This window comes from Mixophyes fleayi, chromosome 1 (genome assembly GCF_038048845.1).
Source record: "Mixophyes fleayi isolate aMixFle1 chromosome 1, aMixFle1.hap1, whole genome shotgun sequence".
Taxonomy (NCBI): Eukaryota; Metazoa; Chordata; class Amphibia; order Anura; family Limnodynastidae; genus Mixophyes; species Mixophyes fleayi.
The window spans coordinates 126883567-126909785 of NC_134402.1; positions in this window are offsets into that span (position 1 = coordinate 126883567).

Here is a 26219-nt window from a genome sequence, read left to right on the forward strand (position 1 = left end):
AATCAATATCTCCAAAACGGAACTCATAGTCTTTCCTCCGCCCAGACTCCCTTCCCACCATGACCTCTCTATTGTCGTCAACAACACCACCATCTCCTCTGTTACCCAACTCCACTGCCTGGGTGTCACACTCGACTCCTCTCTCTCTTTTGCCCCCCACATCCATTCCCTTGCCCAGTCCTGTCGCTTCCAACTGCGCAACATTGCCCGCATCCGTCCCTTCCTCTCTCAGGATGCCACTAAAACTATCATACACGCACTCATCATCTCCCGCCTGGATTATTGCAACCTCCTCCTCACTCCCATCTCTCCCCCCTCCACTCTATAATCAATGCGGCCGCAAGATTCATCTTCCTCTCACGCCGCTCCTCTTCGGCCTCCCCTCTCTGCCTCGCCCTACACTGGCTTCCCTTCCCCTACAGAATCCTTTTCAAACTCCTCACCACCACGTACAAGGCTCTCTCACACTCTACTGCCCCCTACATCTCTAACCTCCTCTCCATTCACACTCCTGCTCGCTCTCTGCGCTCAGCCAATGACCGCCGCCTCTCCTCCACTCATATCACCTCTTCCAACTCCAGAATCCAAGACTTTTCCCGTGCAGCCCCCCTTCACTGGAATGACCTCCCTCGTTCCATCCGTCTCTCTCCTACTTTGTGCTCCTTCAAACGTGCACTGAAAACTCACCTCTTCCGTAAAGCTTACCAACCATCTTCTTGACCACCTCACCACCTCCACTCGCTCTCCCTTCTCTCTTCTGGCTCCCCTTGTGCCTGTTCTGTCTAACCTCCCTTAGGATGTAAGCTCACATGAGCAGGGCCCTCTTCCCTCCTGTCTCCTCACCTGTTCTTCTGCTCTGTGCTTATTGCATCAGCCTGCCTGGAGTTTCTGAAGTATTGGTATTTTTTGTTTATTGTTCTGTACTGTTTCACCCTGTATAGTCTACTGTTTGTACTGTGTACGGCGCTGTGGAAATCTTGTGGCGCCTATCAAATAAATGATAATAATAATAATAATAATAATAAAATAACATAGCTGAAGACTTTTGTCAAAGTTGCTCTTTTGATCTTTGCTACAGAGAAAATAAATGGTAACGTTGAAAACTGTTGGTACATGATCTTGGAAAGGTTTAGTATTTAAAACATTAATATGTTTAAAATATCAACAAAATATGAATGTGTTCATTACCTATTGAAAAGGAATGTCATTGTCATAATTGCACCTGCTGGACAGGAACGTTGCACAGCTGATGTAGAATTAAGATGTTACAATATATTTTAGCCCAGTGTGTATCCATTATTTCATATTCTCAATATGTAATTCTCTCTCTCAGTATGTAATTCTCTGTTCTAAGCAATCTCTCCTTTGTTCTGCTTTAAAATATCTTTATTTTGATGTACTTTGTGTTATCTATATCCTTCACATCTATTATCCCACTACATTTTATGGCTACTTGTCCCTTCAAAGGGAAAAGTGCCTGTATAGTGCTATAAAGTGGGTCAAAATTGCTTGACTTTATTAGTTTTACTAGAGGTCATCTATGAACCAGCACTATAGTGTAAAAAACCCACAGGACATAGATTAAACCAAAAACCTTGCAAAAACAATATATTTAGACATAGGGACTCCTTTATTTTTTGTTTCAGTGTAAATACTGCTTTATTATTTCCCAGTTGAGCGGTGATATAGAATAATAATACTATTTACTGCCCCTGTGAAATGAAGAGAAATGAAACAGAAATATCTCATTTCATTTGTACCCAGAAAATGAAAGTGGATTTACAAGTCAGGCATGTAGGACAAATGTAATATTTATTATAATGTATAATTTTATGTTTCTAGAAGGAAAAAAACAAGGCACTGAACACAATGAAAACAAAGAAAAATGAGAACTTTCAGCAAGAATTATAATAATTATTATATCAATTTTTGGGAGGACGAGACTTTGCATGACAGTGAGGCATTATTTTATGAAACATTATTAGATTTACACTACCTCATCTATTGGGAGTGGGGGGAGTCAAGTTTAACTACTGTCCAAACTATATTCTATGTTATTTATATTTGTTGCCTTTTTATAACTACTAATATTTTGTAATATTTATTTTCAGAATATAACACCTCTCTTCTCAAATAATAAGAATTCTTCCTAACAGACATCTCAGGTTCCACAAGTTGGCTTCACAAGACCTAGTCCACACAACATGGGGACCCACTAGAGATAGAGGGGGACCAAGAATGTGATGAAATGCCCATCCACCAAACAAATGGTCACTTACTTAATCCATAATTACTCTATAACCCAACTATAATCCAGGCCAGATGAGACAATGGGTTGGCAGATGAGACTGGAGTCCCATCCACCCCACAACAATCATTATTGCCAGGCCCCTACAAAAGGCCCAAGTACTTTATACTCCACCCCTCCACTCCATTGATGCCTCTCTATAGGACCCAGGTTCATGAGCAGTGGGATTTATGGAACCATGTATGGGCAATTTACGAGTTATCTACTAATGGTGTAAACATGTTTATAACTGTTGCTCTTTTAATAGTGTAATTTAATTGTAATATTAAAAAAAGAAAAGTGTGTTAGAATTCAGTTAGTGTGTTTAATGGTATTATTCAATAGGAATGGAGTTAAGTGTTGAGCATGGAGGCAAAGACTTAAACACTGGCCCCTAAACAACAACTGGCCCCTTTGTCGTCAGGCACCCAGATCCCTCCTCATGGTGTAGCAAAGAACAATGTGTGCTCGGTACAATGGAAAATTATGATAACTTACCTGAACTACACATGGAAACATAACATGAGGCTACTATGGCACCTTGCGGCTAATTGAGTCGGCCTCTTAATCTGTTAATATGTATAGGACATCACAAGAAACATTTATTCTGAAGTTTGTACTTTCATAAATGACCCTTACTGTATCTCAAGGGCAGACCCTTCTGATGGGCCACGTAAGATGTAGTTTTTAAACAATTGCCTGTGATTATTCATTTTAGCTTAACCTTGCCTTTTAGCCACAATACATCTTTTCATTTTATTTCTATCATGAACAACTTTGGTCACATTCCTGACAATGCTTTCCTAGAAGACAAAAGTACAGTAAAGTAAAAAGAATGCATCTTCTAAGGGAAATTCTCAGAGGGACTCCTACTAAACGGTAATTGATTTAAGGAAAAAGGAAAGAAGCTTTGAGCAATGAGCTGTTCCATCTATGGTTCTAAAAATATTCCTCAATCTAAAGACAGTTGAACTAAAGAGCATAGAGCAGAATCCTGGAATAGACCATAAGAGAGAAATGGTGCACCTTTCTCTTTCATTTTAACTTCAAGCATTGGAGATTTCATACATTGAATGGCTGAGTATATATGGCAAGTGAATAAAAAAGTAGCTACGGTATCAAATATATTCCTACTAAAGTTCTTGGTGTTATGTTTCTTACAATCTTAAAGAAAAGAAAATCATACCAAGTGTGTATTGTACTTTATCAAAACAAACACGCATATATGGGGCGCTAGTTATCCTGTATCAATCGATCGAGATGCAGCTGTCTAGACGGGATCTGGACCCGTCAATAATATAAAGACTACTATAATATGATAAGATAGCGCAAAACTCAAATCGATATAAAATTTATTACAAATACATGTGTATCAACATTAGATATGATAGGCAATGTTTCAGTAAATTCTGGTTAAATGGATAAAATATCAGAGGAGACTTAACAATCAAGAGACTAAATCATTGGCATAATCTAATTATAAATGTCATAGTAGAAATATATATATATTATTAAAACAGTATCACTTGAGACTTATAAATTATATCCCACATAGACATATAACCAGGTTCAAAGAACCTTCAAAAGCTGCTGAATGTCATCAGCATCATGTATTTGTAATAAATTTTATATCGATTTGAGTTTTGCGCTATCTTATCATATTATAGTGTATTGTACTTGAAGTGTTACAATGAAAAGAAAATTGCACCCAAGCCCGATGACTTTAACAGTGCTTCAGGCATGCAATAAAGTGACGAGTGTGTAGATTCCCGAAATCCAGTGAAAAATATCCTGTCCTGCTTGGACATTTACTTTGTGTAGATGTTCGAGCTGATGGTTTGGGCAAAATTATATTTGGAGCAATGCAAGCAGTAGAAACATACCAGCGAGAGACAAAAGGATAGAAAACAGGGGGCAATGGTCATTGACAAAGCTGCAGAAATGCTGGCCCACAGAGCAAGAGCTATTTTGTGACATAGTCAGCCCATTTGTACTGGTATATAGTATGTGGCTCACAGCTTCAAGATAGAAGCAATAGATTCTTCTCATTGCAGGAGTTGGTTGAGTAGGGGTGTTAGGAATGTCAATCAATCACTGAAGAAGTCTGCACGCAGGACGGATGAAACGCTTGCTTTTGAGATATCAAATTATTATTATTATTTATTTATTTATTAGGCACCGCAGATTCTGTAGCATTGGATACAGAAGCAGGTAACAAATAGATGAGTTAATACACCGATAAGTGTGAGTGATGCTATAGGGACTCACACAGAGTGTAGCAAAAGACATGACAGGGCATACAAGGGAGTCAGACAGTAGACATACATGAGACAATAGGTAGAGAGGACCCTGCCCACGAGAGCTTACATTCTAGAGGGAGGGGATTGTGAGAGACAGTAGGACCAACTGGGAGAAAATTGACATGGCAGGTGAAAGAAAAGGAGGTGTCGGATAAGATGGACAAGAGGTGGTAGGATAGGTGAGCTTGAAAAGGTGAGATTTGAGTGAGTGTTTGATTGGGGGAGAGTCGAGTGAAGCGGGGTAGGGAGTTCCAAAGTTTTGGGGCATCAGCCCCATTCTTTTCAAGGGCTGTATTGTGAACTTTCTGAGCTTTAAACATCCTCTGAGCTATAACATTTTCCTCCTCCATAAATGCTTAAGCATTTAGAATTTTCCCCATCCCTCCCACCTCACATTACATAATGGCTGTATACCAGCATCACCAGTATAAACTTATTTGAGCTGTAAACATTTTCAAGTGCTGATTTTCAATTAGGGCTTCTCTCTCTAACCTATCAGCTCACCTGCTTCCCTCTCTTCCCTCTAACCGTCCCCATCTCCTCCTATCACTTAACCTATCCATAACCCTTCTTCTCCTCTCCTTTAAAAGCGCCACTTTTCTCTGCCATTTACTAGCACTAACCCCACTTGTTACCTAACTAATTTTTTTCTATCTTCCTGTGTTTTTCTATCCCACCCACCTACTCTCTTTACACTCACATCACCCACCTTCTCAGCACATCTCATCCACCGCCACCCACGCTCTCCCCTCTTGTTCCTTCTGCAAGACTGCCAGCGCAGACCAGAGAGAAAATAAGAATAGAAGAAGAGGAAAACAGGTACACACAAGGGAAAACTGATACGCACCTTCGAGAACAATTGATACACTTCTACTCTCACCAGCAACAACCTCAACTTACCCCCTGAAAGACAATCCATGTACAACATACCACAAAGGTAAGTCATTCCACCAGCCACCTCACTACATTCTTACATTTTGCTCCATATAGATCCACAAACACAGCAAGACACATGTGCACAACGGACCCCCTATGTAACCAGAAAGGTTGTGCAGAAAATGCATGAACTGGTCTTGTTTGTTTATTCTGTTGGCAGCTCAGATACAAAATCAGACTAGATTATTCCAGTCAAGCACAGGCAACAGAGATTCATAAATGGATTAATAAAACAAAGTTAAGGATTATAAGCCAAAGAAACATGCCCAAACAATTTGGGTTTATTCACAATACAGACAAAAAAGACGGTAAAACAACTGTATCTATAAAACCTGTTGCTTTGGCATTAGTCAAATGGGGTAGAGGCTTAAGTAGAGCCCAAATTGATGTGAAGGTTATGTGATAGAACACAGGAGTAGATAAGGTAGTTGTGATTAATAAACAAGTGTGTGTGTGTGTATGTGTTTTTTAGTGAACATACTATGGGGACTGGTGTGCATGCAAAAGGTTAACATGCTGTAAGGAGTCTTGTGTGTATGTAAAGTGGGGACTAGGGTGTGTGTAAAAGGTTAACATACTGTGGGGTTAATATACTGTGTCTATATCTGTATCTCTGTGTTAATTAAAGATGCTCAGGCTCGGGTTCCCTGAGAACCGAACACACCCGAACTTAGCAGATCCGGGTACCAAGCCAAGCCGGCTCGGTACTTTCGTGTGCCCTCAGAACTGAAAACGAGGCAAAATGTCATCATTATGTCGGATCTCAGGAGCTTTGGATTCTATAAGTACTGCTCTCCACGGCAATCCAGCGCTATTTCACAGAGGGACACAAAAGTGGTAGCACAGTTCTTGGCAGTCTCTAGTGCAGTTGGGCAGCGCCATAGGTAGAAAAGTAAGAGGAGGGGGTAGCAGTGTTCTTCAAAGTCTTCAGTTATTTTCAGGAGAGCTCCATTGCTCCATTGCTAATTGTCATTGCTGAAATACAAATAATAGGTCTAGTAGGCTTGCACTTCTAAATCTGCAGTCTTGGTTATGTAAGTATGCGAAAATAATATTGTGACCTGTGAAGTGGTCAAAATTGACTGGAAATAACTTGAAATTAGTGTTATCGAGGTTAATAATAATGTTGGGGCAAAAAAAGCAAAAATATGTGATTTTAGCAAAAAAAATAGTAATTTTAGAAAAAAATTGAGGATCCAAAACCAAAACACGCAAGGGCGGTTTTGCCAAAACCAAAACCAAAACAAGAAGTTAATCCAGATCCAAAACCAAAACAAAACCAGAACACAGCGGTCAGTGAACAACTCTAGTGTTAATATATCTGTCACACTCCACCTTCCCTGCATTCAAGCACCCCCATGCCTCTCCCCCTATCATGTATTGAGACAACACATCTACCACACTCCCCCGTCCCTGAGTCCAGGCAACCCATGTGCCACCCACCCTCTTCCCTGCATCCAGGCACCCCATCTGCCACACTCCCCCTTTCCTGCTTCCAGGCACCCCATCTGCCACACTCCCCCTTTCCTGCTTCCAGGCACCCCATCTGCCACACTCCCCCTTTCCTGCTTCCAGGCACCCTATGTGCCACACTCCCCCTTCCCTGGTTCCAGGCACCCCATGTGCCACACTCCCACTTCCCTGCTTCCATGCATGCCATCTGCAATCTTCTCTGTTTCCAGGTACCCCATCTGCCCCCATCTTCATGTCAACTGCCACCCACCATTTCCTGATTCCAGTCACCCTATCTGCCACACTCCACCTTTCTGATGCCATACTGGTCACTTTTGCCTGCCATCCCATGTTGCTGCTGGCCTCACCAACACTTTTCTCCGCCCTTTTTTCCAAACAGTCCTGCTGCTGCCGCACCTCACCTGCCAGTATTCTTTCCTACTAGACTGTAGGCAGGCCTCCCAGCACCAATTTCATAGCTGCCCAGGAGAAGAGAGATGAGATAGAGAGCGCAAGAAGGCAGATATTACATTCACTTTAATCTAAGTAAGTGCCTGTACAGTAAATATATATATATATATATATATATATATATATATATATATATATACACACACCATATTTTGTTGCCTGGGTGCTTGCTAATTATACGGACACAATACGGACACAACTGTAGTTCCCCAGTGTTTTGCTGCTACTTGCACCTGAGGTGCTGATTTCAAATCTTCCACTGTCTGGTTGATGTAAAGACTTAAGAATTGAGAATGGAGGCGGGGGGTTTTGAGGATCTACAATACTGTCCGTATAATTAACAACTACCACATGAAAAAAGTTAATTTTATTACATAGGCTAACCACATCCCCTCTAGTGGCTTGCCATGCTCCTTCAGTGGAGTGCCAAAGTACACACTATTTCATAGGCTCCTAACATTAAATTCCCCCCGCGTGGGCCCTTCATGCCCCAGTCTGATACTGCCTCTCTGTGTGTCGGTTTTCTTCCTCCGAACTAACTAACACTATTAATCACAGTAAGTGACTATGTTTAGCAGCAAGCACTAAGATTGCCAAAAGGGCCTATAATTGATATTACAGTCCTCTGGAATGAAAGGGATGCGGACATACATTTTGTCTATGTCTGTTGCATTAAGTAAACTCTATGCACATTGAAAGCGCTATTTATGTGATTGATCTTTATTTTATCAATGAAGTTCATTGATATATTTTTGAAAGATCTTCAATGATACAACTGGTGTTGTTTGCAGATTTTTTAGGGGGACCCCACACAGTTTTTGCTACTGCTTTACCTGTAACTGGAGCAGACTATGAGCGCTGGTGTTTCACTTTGGGGGATGGCACACCAGCGTTTTATTTTTAAACATTGCAAAGATCTTTATTGATGATCAGTAGCAGCATGTATTTTTGCACCAGAGTGTCAAGAATCACCCTACCAGTTAAGTTATCAGAACCTGTTGTAGACGAGAGCTTCACCTTTAGGAGCACCCATTCCCATGAAACCAAATATGTTCGCCGGTACTTATTTGTCCCCAACACTTAATCTTGAGAAGTGATAACTTAACTCAGGTAGGTGGGCACCATAGACGACTTGGTAGTGGAATGCTAAGCAGAGATCTCTGTGGCAACAGGGATGCAGGGTGCCCCTGGACCAGATTAAGTAGATATAATGAGCTGCAATAGAATGTAGCACAAACCTCCATCAGTATAACATCTTGGCAGTGTAGAGTAGATGATGGATGTAATACCACACAACTCCTGTGGCTGGGAAGTGGAATCACAGATGATAGTCATAGTCAAGCACCAGGCAAAAGGGTTGGTCCAGACAGCAATATACATAATCGGGTCACAAGCAATAAGTTTAATCCAGGCAGCAGTCAGGGTCAGGTCACAGAGAGAGTTCAAAACAGAGTATCAGGCAAAAAGCAGAATATACACAGGAACAGGAGCATGGGGAAGCAAGTGTGTGAAACTGACAGGTATATAAAGCAGCAGTCACCAATTAGGGAAGATGTCAGATTGAGCTGTAGGTGAATGGATTTCATGTGCTCACACCCAAGCTAACATCAACACTGCAGCAGCCAAAATGAAAAAGCAATTACCTGCTGTTCCTAACACAGAGGTTAAGTACCCACAATAGATCAGGGGCAGATCTAGATTCTTTTTTATTTGGGGAGGGGCAATTTAGTCCCCACCCCCTTTTTTAAACCTTTAACAGTATGGACTGCCGGGGCAATCACCCCCCCCTTCCTTTCCACAGCAGGGATGTTCTGTCTGCAGCCGCACACTATGCGCGGTCCGTGTCTGCAGAGACAAGCAGGCAGGGTATGCTGACCGCCCCCTCTGATTCAGAGCAGCCGGGCAGCATACCTTGCCTGCTTGTCTCTGCACACAGCGACCGCACATAGTGGGCAGCTGCAGACAGAACATCTCTGCTGTGGAAGGGGGGCAATTGCCCTGATCGCACCCCCTCCCCCGGATCCGCCAGTGCAAGAGATGCACCATGAAAACTGGAGATCATGAACGTGCGCAACACATTTCATTAAGGAAACCGAGCAAGAGATGGGCAGCAGCTCTATTTCGGCTATCTTTAGCCTCTTGTTGTGCATGCCAATGCCAACAAAGAATAGGCCACACCTCTAGTGGACGTGCCATACTTGTATGTACAAAACCCTTACTGAACTTGAGTTAAACATGCATGCTCCTAATCCCCACTGTCCCCAACTTGCATGGAGCTCAAAATGCACAGTGAAACAAACTGAAATTTAATGCCTTAGATTTGGATTGACACCCAACTCATAATGAGACCCAAAAGTTTGTTTTTGCTTAGTGTGTTTTGTGCAAGATGAGGTCTGTTTCTGGAATGCTTTCTGATTTCAGAATGGTATTTGTGAGTATGGTTTTAAGAAGAAGGTTTCCCATCACTTTTTCTTTTAGACAACAGTTTTGAACTATGACAATATGTGAAGATTCCGATGGATTGCCAAATGACTTGATATGTCCTATTTGGCCAAATATATTTCAGACAGATTTCAATTGTTTTTACCCATGGATTAAATTTGCCGGATTGGCTATATGTGTGTTTAGTTTTAATGGTATGCTATAGCTGAGGCATAAAATAAACTAGATTAAATTAATTCATTTTCAAGGTAGGACATAAAAGCACATTGCTATGTGCAATAATACACTGCCACATAGTGAATTTTTTTTAACAAAAAATCTGTTTAGGTACTGCCAATACAAAATAACTTCTTTCACATTTTAATTTTATATATCTGAGAATGTAACTTGATTTTTCAACTATCACTCATGTAATGCACACCTTACGTCCAGTGTATTAATAGCTGACATGGTAAAAGAGCGGTATACAGAAAAATAAACACTTTTATGGTAGATTAGCAAGAGATATAGGCTCTCTAAAAACTTTCTGATTGAGTTATGTTATTGCCACTTGTTTATAGTTCACAACTAGAAACCATGATTAGATCTTTTTAATCTTTTAAAGGGTTGAAAGTTTGTTACATTTAAGTGCCTGTTTAGTCAACTTGTTTATTTTAACTTTATAGTGAAGGGCTGCAATTCTCTAATTTTGAAGCTTCAGCTATGTTGGGAAAAAGACTCTGGCTAAACAAGGAGAGACGATTTCAATGGAAAAAGATGTAGCTTCTAAATATGCATATTGTAGTGTTTTAATTTTAATATTGATATTACCTCATTCTTCCTCATTGAGGCTATTTAAAGTGGTTATGTCATCAAAAAATAATTACAACAGTGATCTTAAAGGGGAAGTGTACTTAAAAGTGAACTATTTTAAAATGATAGACTTTGCCTTGCCTTTCAATTGTTAAATAAAATAGTGATATTCCCAGGGCCTGATTATGGAATCGGCTGAGTAGGCTGCAGCCTGGGGCGCTAGACTTTTGTTTGGGGGAGGGTTGGGGGCATTTTAGGGGTGCACAGTTGTGAAAGGGAGAGGTAGAAACTGTAATTCATTTTAAAATATAAGAAAATAGTATTCTCTGCTAAGTAAATAAAACATGACAGAAAAATCTTGATTTTTTTTTCCAATGGTAAAGGCTGAGGACAATGAGTCATCCTTGGGTGGGCGCTAGAGGATAAGCAAGTAAGAAAGACAAGGATGGGTACAGGAGCGGGCATCACAGCCCCCTCTACCTTCACATCTTCACCCTCAGTAGCGCTCGTTCATGCCTCCGTTCTATATAGTTCTGATTTTAATGAAAGCAAAATGACTGACAAAGGTTACTATGACCCTTTTAAAAAGCCAAATATTGTTGAGTTTAGAATACATGGAAACATAAACATTGGTGGGGGGGAGGGGGGTGGAGAAAGATGCATTTTAAATTAAGGATGAGTTAACTTTTACCTCATGCGTATTAGCTTGTTGTGAAAGGTGAGGGGGCGCTACGAGCGTATTAGCCTAGGGCGGCACGAACCCTTAATCAGGCCCTGGATATCTCCATTCCCAGATGCTTTATTCAGCAGTAATTTCAAACAAGTATGCTATCACTAGCTAGAGAAGGAAGATACTTCATTTGACTTTGACCAAGAAGGCATAAATACATATTAAAAAATGAAAATATACAAAGAAATAAGACTATTTTGGTAAAAACACAACATGCCTGTGTGTATTATTATTATCGTAGATTTGTAAGGAGCCACAGTGCTCTGCAGCACCATACAGTAGGTAAGACTGGACATACATAAAACAAGACATGTATTATTATTATCGTAGATTTGTAAGGAGCCACAGTGCTCTGCAGCACCATACAGTAGGTAAGACTGGACATACATAAAATAAGACATGTATTATTTAAATTTTATACAAAATAAAGCAAAGGCAAGTCTTGTTCACTAATAGGGGATATCTATAATATTTTTATATGTCAAGTAATTAATGATCTGATATTAAATTATATCACATAAACTTAATTTGACTGTGTGCTCATAACAAGGATGAATCTTAGCAAGTACCTCTTTCAAAAGCTTTGTTTTCTGCACTCTCCTTTTGAATATAATGGCAACGCATTTTGTAGGAAATGACCAGTATGACCTGGAGGCAGTTTTTGATGTATTAATAAATATTAGCCTTGGATCAGGGCTGCTGAGATCTTGGGAACCACTGTAGCGGTGGCTTCCTCGGCTTCCTTCGGCCGCAGTAGCTGGTGAGGCGCACACATCCCAGGGGAGCGGGACCACAGGGACCTCCACATCCTTCCCCAAAGCTTGGCGGTCTGCTGCCTTATAGACCAGTGAGAAACTATTGGTCCATCACTCACTTGCTCTTGTTTCTCCCACCCATGCAAAATTCACATCAAATGGGGCCAAATCTGTTGGCCACAGCCTGTCGCCCTCTGCGCCCGTATTATAGCCTGCCACTGCTGGGTCCTCTAAGTACCTCTGCATAGGAAAACAGATCCACTTTATTAATTTAAGGGGATTGAAACCTTGGCCAACTTTCATTATTTAACATAATTGGTCAAGAGGCTTTGCTGGAGAGTATCATGCTTAGCCAAAGAGGGCATCATAAGTGGATGACACCAGTAGCTATGAGGCCTAAGAAAACAATTCTGTTAAATTTAGTGCTTCAAAAATAAATCTAACAAATGTATGTAAATATGTTTTTCATGACCGATTCATTAAAAAAAAATCCATGATCTGGTCTGATTTGGATCATTTTACTTTCCCCAGCATGACACGTCTGATCGTACCCAATAATAATGCAATTGAATGTACAGTATGTGGCTTGTGGTGGATTAAGCAGCCTTGTTACTTGTATGGCCAGCACACTCTGCTTCTGTGTTAATATATTTCTGTCGATCCCATGGGGCCTCACCGACATTGTTTATTGTGTAACATCCAGCAGTACTTTTTATTCTGCCCTCTAGATGTTTCCTATGTCCTTGACATTCACAATCATTTTTTTTTCCTTTAGTTTGATAATTTCATTTCCATTTCAACAGCAAAAAATAATTAAAGGCTATGAGTACTATAATTCAGTAATTATCTTTCAGTTAGTTCATATATGTGAATGTACTTGAAGTTAACATAGCATCTTTCTATTGAAAGGTCTATTTTCTTTTACCATGAATCTTTAGAATCTTTTTGGGTCTAAATTCCAAACTATTATTTATTGCTATAAAATACAACACAAAATATACATAAACAAGATAAACAGTTCTTAGTGGCATTCCGGAACAGATTTGCAGGTTTGACCTTATAAGGCTAAAATATTATTTAATAATCTGTGTGCAAATAGCAGAAATGGCCCAGAATCCATAAAAACTAATCAATATTTTGCTCTCACTGCATTGATTTTATTTCAGACTCTCTCCAAAACCTGCTAGTGCCACCTTAACAACATTGACAGGATTAGAACCTTCTTCACTTATGATGCAATCAAAACGCTGGTCCCCTCTCAGCCTCCTGCCCCCCGCCCACCCTTACACCTCCAACATCATCTCCCTTTAGCACTTTCAATGATTGCTGCCTAATCTCCCCACTGATAATCATTCCCCCACCTCCAATACTTCTTCTGTGCTGCTCCTCACTTCCCGATGAATCAGACTCACCACCAGCCTCACATACTAAAAGGAATTTACAACTCTTAATACTACAATCATTAATAAAAATATGTTTTAAAAAAAGTTAATTTTTTTTTCATGACATGCTTAAATCTGGATGTTCTTAATGCCTACTGTACATAAAATCCATTTTTATAGTTTTTCTTACTTGCAAACACATTTTCTGGCACGCATATGTGTAGTCATCACTATCACTAGCCACTTACCCCTGCCCAGTAGCTGGTCCAAGTGATATGGCTGGAAAAAAAAATAAATTAAGAGATGACTTGAACTTGAATTGACCAGTTGTGCATGCGTTCTCCCTCGATACACCCCTACTGTATATGGCCTAAGTTAGTCTACCCCTTCCCATTCCCATTCTGCCCATCAAGTCATAGGCAGTCGGAAGTGTCATTTGTTTTGGGACATGAATTGCATGCATTTGCATTCTCTGCTGTAAGTCCCGTTCACACAATATACGGCACCAAAATGTACTTGAGTTTGAAGATGTGCACCAAATGTACATAGAGAAATACATAGGCAAAATAGTGTACTTACATTTGTATGTTGAGTTAGACATATCTGAAAAAGTAATATTTACCCTATTTGTACACAATATTATATAGTAATAAAATGTCAAATACACAAAAAAATGGGTTTACCCCTATTTGCCACTTATTTTTGGCTCAGAGAACTATCATTCATCCCACATAAAATGATCTCTCTAATCAACACACATCACTAGTATTTACGTTTCTGTTGTCCTTCAAGCTTCCAATGTAAGGGATCTAAGATACACAGCTAGACCTCTAGGTCTCAACACAAATGTTTTCTAATGACAATCCTTAGACCACCGAATTAACTGCCGTTTCCTGTAAGAGTGCACAAGATAATGAGTCTTGACTACCACACCCAGAGTCCAAGCTATCATTTTTGAGATTATGGTGGTCAGAAGAAGACCATAAACAACTGCTGTGCTATTTAGGTTATGAACCATAATAAGAACAAGAGACGTCTATTCCCACCGTCTGTCTTGTCGTCGGATTCAAACTGTAGTTCTATGTGTTTTAAATCTGACATTCTTTCCATATGTCTCTGCAATATGGTGCTGATCTGGTCAACTCTCTTGTACCATCTACCTGCAGCCTTTACATGAATTCCAGGTGATTATTTTACTGGGAATGCCCACACATAGGGCTGGGCATTGTATGGCTATAACCTTGGGACTCATATACAGACCAATTATTACAGATTGTAATAGACAACAGAAGTGACAGTAAATCCTACACGTCTGTTAGGATTATGTTTCCTTTCCGTCTTACAAACTAAAGTGACAAAGACGTAGAACTTATCATAATGCACCAAATGTAATTAGTAATTATTCTCAGATAATGGTTACTTTATATGAAGGTTATTGGTGCTCATTTTTATTGTTTTAGCAACATTATTGTTGTAATTACCAATAATAAATAGAGATATGAAACAGTGATTGGCAATGCAAAATAAGTAAACCATTGCTATTTAACATCAGTAAACAATAATAATAGTAAAATACATGATTCCAAAGAATGTACTGAATGTATTAATTTAACAGATTAGTTTAAGTAGGGCAATGCTTAATGATTACTTCAGTAAGCCTTATACTGTATAAATGACAATTTTGTTAAGGAGAGCAATTTCTAGGTGATTAGTGCCACCTACAGGAATTTATTGAAATTGTCTGAAAGGAGTGCTTAGTGTTTAATATTGTTTTTCTTCCCTTTCGACATCCCTAGCCCATGTTATTTTTCTGATCTAATAATAATGCAAAGATAAAAAAATATTATCCTGGTTTTCATTGTTAATGGATTATACAAAATAATTTCACAAAACAAGTATATTTCCTTTAGACCTATGTTTGTGCGATGTATGATCATATACCTTAATGTAGTGTGAAACAAACTCAACTTTGCAGGTTTACGTAGATTACATGGTGTTTGCGTAGAAAATATCTCATATAATCTTTCTATTTCTCCCTGTGTTCTAGATTTATCTCCTGGAGTTTGAGTATTCACTTCTGCAGCCTGTTGAGGTTATAGAACTATTTTATTCAGCTTGTGGAATAGAAAACACTATAAACATCAAAACTAGATATGCTCTGGCTCGGTTTTCTGAAAACCGAACCCACCCAAACTTAGGGGAACCGAGTAGGCTTGCGAGCTGGCTCAGTACTTCCGTGTCCTTGGATCTGAATCGAGGCAAAACGTCATTGTTGCGTTGTGGGATCTCGCGGGTTTTGGATTCCATAAGTACCTCTCTCCCCAGGAGATCCAGCGCCATTGCTAACACAGGAACAGGGGTAGCAGTGTTCTTGTCACTCTCCATTCTCCAGTGACATTGCTCAGTGCCATTGCTCATACAGAAACTGGAGGGGTAGCAGTGATCTTGTCATTGGACAAAAATTGACTGGAAATGACCAGAAATTAATGTTATTGAGGTTAATAATAATGTAGGAACAAGAAAAGAGCTAAATTATGTGATTTTAGCAAAAAAAAAATAGGGATACAAAACCAAAACATGTGAGATCGGTTTTGCCAAAACCAAAACGCGAAGTTAATCCTGATCCAAAACCAAAACTAAAACCAAAACACGGAGGTCAGAGTCCCAAAAACTAGAGAAATATCGTAGGGGGGTAGATTTAAAAATAATTGTGTTTGGAGACAGTTGGAAACCATTGAGCATTCCCACAAATTTCCGGCGGTTTAGCGCTCCAAACTGCCTTTACTATAGGGTGGTTTGAAGCTTAAATGTAAAACTGCCGGTGATGTATGGAGGTTTCAATACAGTCAAAACCGTTAGAAAGCCGCCAGAAAAGTATTTTTTACACCAGTGTCTGATTAGCTAGCTAGCTGTAACATGCTGTTTGAGCTATCTTGCCAGTCAGACCATAAGAGGAGGCACCATTGACTTGTGAATTATTGTGGTAATTATTATTTATTGATTAGGGACACACAATTAATTTATAATTAACTTATGGGGCAATTTTTATTTTTCATTATTTTAATGGGCCTGATTATTGTATTATTATATTATGGGGGCCATATGAACATATAATTATCATACAGAGGAAAGCAGTTTTCATGGCACAATATATTCCCTGCATCCTGGTTAGAACCCCTCTCCCAGCTGAAGTAAAGCTGCTGTCATACTTCACTGTAGGAGAGGAATTTAATTGGTCACGTTACTTGTGAGAGTAATGCGGCCCGCGCACTATTACCGTTAGTACAGTCATTTTAATGCTGATTTTTGCTACGGTAATAGCGCGTGGACCGCGCGACTCTCACAAGTAACGCAGCCAATTGAATTCCCCCCTAAGAATTGTGTTCTTTAAGTGATGTGTTGTGTTGCCTTTGTGTCACAACTATCTTTTAGAATTAAGGCCAAATGTTCAACCTTGGTCTCATCAGACCATAATACATTTTCCCATATAGTTTGGGATGATCAAAAGTATTTTTTTGCAAATATTGACTGGCTTGGATGTTCTATTTTGTAAAAAATGACTGCTGTCTTCAGGGCCAGTGCAAGGTTTCTCTGTAACGCATGGAGATTTCTGAGTATACCCCTCCTATTTTATCCCGCCACATCTCCCCAATATTTCCAGCCCCCCCTCATTTCCTGTAGCTTTCTCTCCCCTTCTCATTTTCTATAGCTTTTTCTCCCACCCCTGCCCCCCCCCCCCGTGTTTTTTGCTGCTTTCTTGCCCTCCCCCCCCTGTTTTTTCTCTTCCCTTCATTTTTTGCAGATTTCTCTCCCCCCCTCATTTTTTGCAGCTTTCTCTCCCCCCTCATTTTTTGCAGCTTTGTCCCCCCCCCCTCGTTTTTTTAGCTTTCTCTCCCCCCCTCAATTTTTGCAGCTTTATCTCCCTCTCCTTATTTTTTGTAGCTTTCTCTCATCCCCCCTCTTTTTTGCAGCATTTCCCTCTCATTCCCCCCATATTGTACTTACCTTCTTTTCTTCTTTTCTTGCTTCTCTGCTTCCGCTGCAGACCTAATTGACAAGTAGCGGGCAGGAGCTTGCACAGCCTGCGTTACGTTAACTAGCTTTTTTAGGCTCCCCAGTGGTGTCCACCCAGGGCTGGCATCCTAGGCAGCTGCCTAAAGCTGCCTAATGGTGGCGCCGGCCCTGGCTGTCTTCCCACCCTACCCCATAGACCAGACATGTGCAGAATACGGGAGACTATTGTAAAATGCAGAGAATAACCAGTTCCTGACATATATTCCTACAGATCTTTAATGTTGCTGTAAACCTCTTTGGAACCTCCATGATAAGTTTTTTTCTCCTTGCCCTGTCAACTTTGAAGGGACGTCCTGATCTTGTCCCTGTTGTGCCACCACGTTTTCTACACTCATTGATGATAGCTATTCAAGTGTTCCATGGTACATGAAATACCTTGGAAATTCTACTATACACCTCTCCTGATTGGATCCTTCAACAATGAGGTTCCATAGATGTTTTGAAAGCTACTTGCATACTATGGCTATCCTAGTAGGATGCAACCAAGAAAACAGCAAGAAAATCATACGGGAACAGCTGACCTATATATGTGATTAGTCAAAATCACTTTCTGCATACTGTAAGGGATATGCTAATTAACTTTGATCATAATTTTGAATTTTTTTCTTAAAAATTGTCTATTTGTTTTTCAAATGCATTTTGTTGGTTTCAAGGTCACATTAAATTTGGAAAAAGGTATGACATGTTTTATCTTAACTTCAGACTTTACACCATATACACCTGCAATTTCAATAAATATGTGTAGACTTTTTATAACCACAGTATACTGTTTCTCCAATTTCCTATTAATGGAGATGTACCATTGCATCCGGGTAGTTACAAGTAAGTATTGCATATAACCAGAGATGGCTGAACTTCTTGAACTGTTTCAACAAATAAGGTGAGCTGATGGCCACAATACTTAATTTCTCAATGAAATACTTTTATGGATTTGATTTATTGAAATCATGAAATTTAAGACAGAACTTCAGATTTTGAGTTCACTTCATTTCGCTTATGTACAAAGATGACCACAAGTCTGTGACATAAATTATTCACCTTCCTCACCTATATAAAAAAAAAAGGGGCTGCATGAACTATAGTAATCAGGTTCTCAAAAGCTTTAAAACAAATTAAATCACCAAAATCCAGCAAATTTGAAACTTACAGAAAGATTTTGCTCATATCTTTGGTGCTAAATATACAAATTTCACAAAAATAAGTTTATTTATACTACATGTAAGTGCAGGACAAGAATTATTCAATTTTTATTGGCTAACTGTAATAAAAACATTTTGTAAATCAAACAGAATTCTAAGGGTTTCCATAATTAGCAATTTATTTATTACTACCAATTATTTACATAGAGCCACCATATTACAGAAAATATGTGTAATGTCCTGCAAATTATGCCAGAGCTGCTGTTTAACTGTTATACTGTATTTTGTCTGTGGAGAGAGAGAGAGAAGGTGTTGGAATAGGATGTTGTCAGGAAAATTTGTTCACTGTTGCTGTGACCTGAGATGCTTAAAGAGGAACCATAAAAATGAGAAAACCTTGGAGAGAAAGACACTGAGAAGAAAAGAAGGAAAGAGAGCCACAGAAAAAAGAAAGGATATGGGATCAACGGAAAGGCAGAGAGAATATTGGTAAATGAGTATGAAGGGAAATGAGTAAAGCAAATAGGAGTAAGAATAAGAGCTGAGGAATTAATGAAAGAGGAAGGCAATAGTGTAGAAAAGAAAAATCAAAAAAGTTCAGAGAGAGAGACAGAAGAAACAATTAGAAACAGTTACTGGATGCTTATCAGAAAGCCAGCTTGTTAATGGCTGCCTATTAGACTGTCCGGTTGTTAGTCAGTAAGATGGTCAATAACTGATAGTTAACTAGATAATATTGAGACGAATTGCCAAGCAATTAATAATTTCTGTCCAAAATCAGTAAGTTGCTAAAACCAAAAGGGGTGGAAATAGGTTTATTATTTTGCACATAAGTTAAATACTGGCTGTTTTTCATCTAGCACATAAATACTTGATAGCTTTATTTTTACACTGAAATTTAAAGTTGATCTAGGACAGTGTTGGCTAACCTGTGACACTCCAGGTGTTGTGAAACTACAGGTTCCAGCATGCTTTGCAGATATATATTGCAGCTTATTGCTGGAAGGGTATGCTGGGACTTGTAGTTTCACAACACCTGGAGTGTCACAGGTTAGCCAACAATAATCTAGGACATGCCCTATCCCAACTATAAATCTGTCCCCACATTTTAAATTGACCTCCCCCCTCCAATGCAACATGGTTTTGCCCAGGTGCAAAGTTACTCCTTTTTTATGCTTTGCTCTAATTAATAACTCTGTGAGTTTAACAGAAGCAAATTGGTTAGACAACATATTTACACAAGTAAGATTATTAGCAGTCAGTAAAATCCTGACAGACAGATGAAGAGTTAAGTATTGTTAGAGAAGTGCTCAGAATTAGTGAGAAATTGGAATAGAGCTAGAATTAATGACAAAACAGAGGTGAGAAAAGTTGTTTCAAGAGAGTTAGCCATCAAATTAGAATAAAGATACAAGTAGGACAGAGAAAGTAACTGCAGGAAAAATGCCAACAAATTTCAACACAAGAGGACATCATCAATGATCCTTTCATTATCCACACACCAGGGAGGTCCAAGGACAACTCTGCCCAGATCAAACTTGGAGCCTTGGGTCCTTGCCTTGGTGTGGGGCCCACCTCTGTCTGCCTCTGGGTCAGTAATGCTCTTGTTGAAAACGAAGACTGAACCCAGAGAACCATCATTGGGCACCATATCATTCAGTTCAGTCCCTGCCCCATTATATACTTAAAGTCATAATCTCCCATCTTCATTCATCCACTACACACGTGCACTCTACCTTGCTGCCCCTTTCTGTACTTAGAAAGGCCTGGCCATGTTTCACATTAATTTAAGAGGCTGCCTCTTATATCTCCTGTACATGGGAGAGGGGAAACCACCCTGGAGTGAGTATTTCTAAAATGGGCTCATACTATAATTAAACAAGAGCTATGTCCTACAGCATAATTGAGCTGCAGATGTACAGAATATAGAGCATCATAGCTTCTATTATTTTGCAGACTGTGTTTTTAAATATAATTTGTAAAATGTTATTCTAGAAATTTCATTTTTATATTGCATTCTTCATACATTATATTTATTATTACACACATTGATGGCATTTCAAGTAAGTTACTCTCCTAATACTTAATAACATTTTTATACATTTTACAATTACAATAGCATTTGCCTAGAGCTGTATCTGCTATCCCCCAGGATGGGCAATTCTACCTCGCTTCGGCCTCTTAGCAAGTTTCCAAGACTCATGCCTTGTGGTTGACTTGGTTGCACATACTCTGATCATAGGCAGTTCTCTACTACTAAAATAGTACATCCATTGTGGCACTTGGTTTGACCAGTTTACAATGTACTAGAAACAAGAGAAACAATTAGGCAAATGTCCAGATTTAAAACAACATTCTGTTAAACTTTTGTTTTTGGATAAAATGGTCTTTGAATATGTCATTTTTTTAAATACATAATTAGTTAATCAGTAATGAAGAATTGTAATGCATTCACTGATAATAGAACTACAGTATTGGCCAGATACGAGAAGTTGCTCTGCAAATCATATCTCAACATATTCACTCTTTAAAAGTTCATTTTTGTGAACGCCTATGTGATCTGCCATATCTATCCTGCTTCCTGTAGCCTAAAGCCTGTGCGGGGTACAGACATGTTGTGGACAACATATAAGCAAGGTATTAAGGGTTTGTCAAGGCAGCACAGTGACCTAGTGGTTAGCACTTCTGCCTCACAGCACTGGGGTCATGAGTTCGATTCCCGACCATGGCCTTATCTGTGTGGAGTTTGTATGTTCTCCATGTGTTTGCGTGGGTTCCCTCCCCGGTGCTCCGGTTTCCTCCCACACTCCAGAAACATACTGCTAGGTTAATTGGCTGCTATAAAAAATTGACCTTAGTCTCTGTCTGTCTCCCTGTCTGTCTATCTCCCTCTTTGTCTGTCTGTTTGTGAGTGTGGGAATTAGGGAATTTAGACTGTAAGCTCCAATGGGGCAGAGACTGATGTGAATGAGTTTTCTGTACAGCGCTGCAGAATTAGTGGCGCTATATAAATTGATGATGATGAAATGAGTTTTCATTTTGTAGATGTTATATCTATTGGATGTACTCTTTTATATCTTTCCCTATTCTCACTGTCAAAGTTTTCTCTACAGCTCTCTGTTTTATTTCTATCCCTCTCTCAGCTAATAGGGTGCCATGCAAACCCCCGATCTTTGGAAACATATTGCTGTTACAGAATCTGTACTCTATCTTTCTACTGTCACTCTGTGCTTCAGGAGACACAGAAATAACAATGATTGCAATATAATTAGTCAGCGGGACTACATTTCATGCATGGGTTATGTACACATGTAATATAATGCATTGCATAATTCCTATAAATCCCATGTTTTCTAGATTGCTGATGGAAGCAAGTTAAAGTTAATTTATTACCAACTGGTGGTTTTTCTTCTATCCCTCTGACAAGGTTGAATGCATTTACTTTAAAAGTCTGTTTTTCTACAAATCCCATTCTCTGTTGGAGTTGAAGGAGTGAAGGACACTCAAATTAGTAAAGCTTTAACCGACTAGGAAATAATGTAATAGAAACAGCTATGAGAATTACTTGCATTCTCTGCCAAAGAAAACACATTGTAAAAATATGACATAAAGGGAATATATTATTTCCATCAATTATTTTCTGTCTGGTTAAATCTCTGAACCATATCAATATTTATAAATACTTCCTGCATATAGAATAAATCTTAGCATAGACATGATTGTCTTTATACACATAAATGGATTGCAAGAAGTCATTTTTATTTTATTGTATTGCTATATTGAGGACCTATGGTCTCCTTCATGAAATTTAAGACTTTTAATGTCCCTGCCACAGGCACTTTTCAGACATGCCTCATAGGGGTCAGCAGCTTTCCTGATGAAATTAATGAAAGAATTCTTAAGACCCAGCACGTTTTCATAACCAAAAGTTACCGTGCGGATTACAACAGAACTACAAAGGGCCCATCAGTGGATCGCACAGTGGTATGTTTTACAGTGCTGATAGAATTCCCACTTTGTACATATTTGAATGAAACATTCATATGCTGGTCTAACAAAGTTACCGATCTGGTAATCTGTTCTCAATGTAATAAATGAATGCAATGCTAACAATACTTTGATCACCATTACGCATTTAAATGCTTTTTATTTTTACATCAGTACTTGTATACATAAGGCTCATGTAAAGTATATGCAGTTATAACAAAAAGGCATTTCATTGAAAGTATCATCCGATGCCCAATATCTATGTAAAAATCAGGAAATTTTTCGGAGGAAAGAGGCCCTGCAGCCACCTGCTAAAGCATTAACACCGCCCTAAATGCACAATCTACACCCCTTGGTTCTCATTTAAATATTTTAGCCTGCAGCTCCTAATCTCATCTTTTCATGTGGCCATGGAGTGAGGAGGCTTCCTGTGCCTAGCCCAGAGGTGCCCAAACTCAGTCCTCAAGAGCTACCAACAGCTCACATTTTTTCAGGATTTCTTTAATCATGCACAGATGAGTTAATCCATTTGGCTGGGTCAGTATTTATCCTATCTGTGTCTTGTCGAAGTCGTATAATTGGATGAATGAAAGTATATTGGTTAATATTGTTTTGCCGTGCGATTGCGATCCGTATTCCACGTAACACGTGGCATAGCGCGATCGCACAGTAAAATACGCACGCACACACTCGCACTTAAACATTTAGTTATTTATATATTTCATATTCATATTGGTTCCGTTCTACAGTGATTTATGAGCAGATAGTATTTAGTTTATTATTAGTTTAAATATTATGATTATATGTACACTTTAGTGTTATTTGAGGTTCAGGTTGCAGGAATTGTGTCATGTTTAGTGTCATTTTAATCCCCTATTCATCAGCAGTTGTCCGGTTCATTCGCCGAAGAGATCGCACATTGCATACTCTAGTTATTGATGTTAGGGAATAAATGATCAGAGTGATACCAACTGTAAAATGCTAATAGACTAGTTGAAACTGGAGTCTTGGCGGGAAAGTCAGATCACAACCCCTGAAGAGATGACCCCCACCTTTGGATATTTTGGTTTGAACTGGCCTATGACCTGCAGCACACTGGACCTTCCTGATGCCTGGACCAATAGAAGCAAGCCACACCATCTGCATTGTTTTCACTGTAACACTGAGTGTATATAATACAGCTCTAGCTGGTATTAGCCCAGTCTTCTCTGACCACAGTATTCTGGAGTGAAGTACTGTAAGCTGGTATCATTGGAGCGCAGCATAGCGAGAGCATGCGGGCGTGGTATGTATGTATCTTTTTGGTATTGGCTGTACTGTATTATAATTATGTATTGAACTGCTAAATTTTGCATCTGCTAAAATAAATTACTTTGTGCTTTGGAAACACAACACAATCGCTTAGACAATGCTTATTTGAAAACAATAGAATTACTTTAATAGTCTACATAAAGAAAACATGACCCGTCGGTAGCTCTTTTATACTGAGTTTGAGCACCTCTAGCCTAGCCTATATGCAGCAGGGAATTTATATGTGATTTTAGATATATATATAAAATAGACAGTGGCACACTTTAACCAAACAGTCTCAATAATAGAGATAAAGTTCAGTAGGTTATGTCCAATTAACCTGCAGCTTTTTTTATTTTACGGGCTGCAATTAACAAGAGACCAAAATGACAAAATAAATCCTATCCCCAGCCTTCTCTAACTATGGGGAGACCTAGTGCCCAGCTCCCCAAAGAAAAGCCACAATTTACAAGTCACCAGATTCTGTTGGCAGAGATTTAGATTTCCTGATTTTTCCTCAGACAGTGAGAGAGATATTGCAGGCTGACCCACCCTGTCATGTCAAACCTGCACAGATGCATGTAATTACTTGGTCAGATAGCACCAAATCCTGCATGGCCTAATAAGCCCAATGCACCATCCATTCACTTCGAGGCACCGTTTCTTGCCAGTTTTTACTAAAACCAGCGACAACACAAATACACACTCTCACTGCTAAATCAGATGCATTGGAGCTTTAATAATAACAGGCCCTTATAATATCACTCATTCCTCCATGCCAGACTTTAAACTGAAAGCTAGCCTGCTGATATCATTGATCTGTTGCAACAGGTATGACAATAGTTACTTCCTGTAACATCCCTCATTGTGCATTACATATACAGTATATCTGGGAATGCAAAGTGTATCTCTGGGCCCCTAACATTAGGATAGGGGCCTAGCGATGACCCACATTGTAAGTCCACCTTCACCTCCGGGCCATGTAGGAGCCGCACACCCTGTAGGCAGAGAGCCAGGTACCAGCAGCGGGACAGTGTAATAGCTGGTGGCTGGTCCCTTCCCCAGGATCTTACTATAATGTGTGTGGGAAGGAAGGGGGTATGTTAATATAATATGTGAAGGAAGAGGGTATGTTAATATAATGTGTTAGGGAAGGGGGGTATTTTAATATAATGTGTGAGGGAAGGGGGTTATTTTAATATAATGTGTTAGGGAAGGGGGTATGTTAATATAATGTGCGTGGGAAGGGGGGTATGTTAATATAATGTGCGAGAGAAGGGGGGTATAATAATATAATATGCGTGGGAAGGGGGGTATGTTTATATAATGTGTGGGGAAGGGTGGTATGTTAATATAATCTATGATGGAAGTGAGTGGGGGGGTCTTAATATAATGTGGGTGTGAGGTAGGCTATAAATTTAATGGTGGAGTATAGATGGGGGCTAATTAATGGGTGCTATTTTTTTTGGGCTGATGGTGGGGCAATTAAATGTATTGGTGAGGGTAATAGTTGGGCCTTTTAATCAGATAGGGTGATGAGAACTTTAATTTAATGCTGGGGTGGTTTGGGGGCTATTAATTGATTGTGTGGCTGAGTTTGGAGAGAGTTAGTTCTATTATATGTAAACAGTAAAGAAAGATAAGTTGCTCAATCAATGCATAGGTTCATAGCAGGTGCTTAAAAGGGTGGGGTTATCCAAAAAAGAACAAATACAGGAAAAAAAATCCCCCAGCACACTGCTTTAACCAGTAATGGAGCTTCTATTTCTACTTGTACATAAATTGCAGAATTCTCAGTTACACACATTTGCAAATGTATTATAAGCCACCTACCTCGTCAAGGTGCTTCTGCTAATAGGTGCTTCTGCTAATCCTAACTCTGAACAATGAGAGTCCCTATTTTTGGGTCATACATATAAATGTTTTTAAATTGAGAGCTTACTTACCAAGAGGTACCCCAGAAGCTCCAAATGGCATTATGGCACCAGCACTCTACATCAGCAACTAATAAAAAAAATGCCTCTGAAACAAACAATACAGATGCACACATTTGCAAATGTATAATAAGCCACCCGCAACGTCAAGATGCTTCTGCTAAAGGGTGGTCCTAACGCTAACCATTATTATATGTGAATATGTTATTATATGTGAATATGAATTATTTAATGGCACTGATGGTTGC